We start from the raw sequence: 2,858 nt of genomic DNA, 5'->3' as shown, positions 1-2,858 counted from the left end.
AAATAAATAAAAAATGTCCCAGGTGAGTTGTCTCTTCGATCCAGGCAGCAAAGGCTTTTTGTATTTCCACGCCAACATCCGTTTAAAAAAAACAAACAAACAAAAAAAAGATGATGATAAAACACTGGTGTTCTGTGTCAGTTTGTTTTCTACAGCCTCTGTTCAGTCCCATCGAGTCAAACCCTTCCTGCCCCCCCATCCCCCCATCCCCCCGCACACGACTAAAAACATCCGCACACGACTAAAAACATCCGCACACGAACGCACAGAATCACCAGAAACATTCAGGGTTTTTAAAAAGCGCTCATTAAAGGTGCAGTTTTAAATTTTCCTCACGTTTATTTTCGGTTATACAAAATTTCAAATTGTGAAGGTTGTTTTGGAGCTTTTGTTTTTTATTTCTATACGTTATTAAAATACTATTCTTGCTGTTAATAATATTAATAATGTTCAGCTGTGAGGGCCTTACAGTGAGCTGTAGAGACCCATCATCTGTCTTCAGTGGAACCAGCTGTACTGAACTGTTTTCTTCCATTGTGAGTAACTTCATGATTTACAACCACCTCTTATTAGATAAGTGTTTATTTTTTTGTTTTTTTGCGGAGGTTTACCTGTCCAACCAATCAATTGGCCTTTTTCCCCTCAAGACTCTGCTTCTCACTCCTCCATTGACTCGTGGCCCCTTTCCTGGAGAATAGAGAAGTTATTTTCACTCTCAGATATCGGCACTGGTGAAGGCAGTATTAGGAAGTTATTTTAAAGTCAGCTTGCAGATTTTAGTTGGCGTAACTTCAACGCGATCAGAGCTGCGACATTTTCTTTGTTTCCTGGCCATAACCTCCCACTTTCACTCAAAATACAAAATCAGGTTTAAACCAAACATTGGCTCATTTAATAGTAACGTTTGCCTTTATGTCTTTGCATTTTTTTTTCTTTTATAGTTATTAATTCAAATAGTAAATGTCAGCGTCTTGTTCCAAAAGCGATGAAGCATCCTCCACAAACCCGTTTTAACCAAACCGCTGCAGGTTCCAGTCAAACTGTGTGCTCAGAGTTGGGTGTTTATTCCGTGTGCTGCAGATGTTGCTACATATTTGCTTGAAAAGGTCAGATATCTTCAAAAAGTTAATATTTTTTTATTTTTAGTTGATTTTTTTTTTAAATTCTGGCTTTACCAGAACTGATTATTTATTTTATCTGAGTGTGTGAAGCCGGTAATCTCACCCCAATCATCTCTTAAAGTTGTGGTAATGAACAGATGTGTGTTTGTAGTTGGGTGTCTGACTGATTGTTGCACTTCAACCTGAGAGAGAGGGGGGGTCTGTGAAACGTGTCGTCTCTGTTTTCAAATGGCCGTGGCCGTCCAAAGTTTAACTTCAACTTTGAAACTTTTTAACTAGACTCCTTTTTTTTTTGTTTTTTAATTTTTTCCTTCCCTCCCAGATAGAAAAAAAAGTGTTATATAATGCTTGTTGATACGACAGCCTTTCCATACCAACCCTATTTACTACAGGACAAAAAGATGAAAGGAAAAAAACAACGTGTAAATAATGTAGAGGCGTTTGTTTCTCGTAGAAACACACTGATTCCGAGCTGTAAATATATCGTTCCTTTTCCTCTCCCCATGAGGAGGAAACGTGTACATACCTTTCATTTATTTTTTATTGTTTTACCTTTTAATTTGACGATTTTAATATTATTTGCAATATTTCTCTTGTATTAATGCGTTGGACCCTTTATTAATGGTGCATTAAAATATTTTTTAAATAAAAATCTCATTGTTGTTTTTCTATTTTGTGTTTTACCGCAGAAAAAACGTGAGTTTTGTGCTGTTTGGAAAACATCTGTTTGAAAGGTTTTCTGTTGCCAAGAAAAAATTAGATCAGTAACGAGTCGACAGGAATGTGTAAAAACAAAACTGACAAATCTGCTGCATTTTGTGAAAGGAGGAGGAAGGGAAAAGGGAGTAGGGCTCACGGAGCAGATGTTGACCTCAACTGGAAAATCCCTACATCTGAATGGGACGTGTTTTAAACATCGTGCCTAGCTACGCTGGCGTTTTTAAAGTTCACACTTTAACCAGAAGTGAGCTGCAGACACGACCTGGAAAAGATGAGAGTTTGAGGTCAAAGTACTTCTAGAGTTTCCTCTGAGTCACAAAAAGACCTGTGTCAAACTGAACCACCGTCAAGTGGCTGTGAAGGGGAGACAAGGTTTTCTATTTAATGCAGAATGAAGTACAGGAACTCTGAAAGCAGTCCTCTGTTTTCTGCTGGCTGAGTTATAGGGAGGGTTTAAAAAAAACTTCTAATCTTTCGTCTTTACTTTTATCTTGGGTGTTGCAGACTTTACACCCAACCCACCTTTTTTCTGTTTGTCTTTAAGTTAAAGACCTAAAAAGCAAACTCAAATAAAACTGCCAACATGCACAAATTATTTAGAAAATAAAATGACATTTTCACTTGTTCTTATATAAGCTTCAAGGGACGTGATCTGCTTTCTTTTCAGATGACGCTCGATAACTGACAGTTAAACTTTAGGACTTTCAGGTGTTTACAGGTTGAAGTCCTGACAAACTGGCTACAGCACAGATTAAAAGTTAACTGTGATTTTAAATCTGCTTTTYATTTTAACAAAAGATACCAGTAAGTAAACAAAGTGTTGATTTATTGATTTTAACTGGCAGCTGGCTTTATTATAAACATATTAAGAGGCGCCCCTGGATTTCCAGTGTAAAAATCTGAGATTACKCATTTCTTTTGTTTGCCAGAAATCATTATTTTTATTGTTTTAATATTTATATTTGTATAAATACTAATTCCTTATGAAATGTTGAAATACCAAATCAAGGCTGTAAC

Source organism: Austrofundulus limnaeus, unplaced genomic scaffold (assembly GCF_001266775.1).
Source record: "Austrofundulus limnaeus strain Quisiro unplaced genomic scaffold, Austrofundulus_limnaeus-1.0 Scaffold450, whole genome shotgun sequence".
NCBI lineage: Eukaryota > Metazoa > Chordata > Actinopteri > Cyprinodontiformes > Rivulidae > Austrofundulus > Austrofundulus limnaeus.
This window is presented reverse-complemented; position numbering follows the sequence as displayed.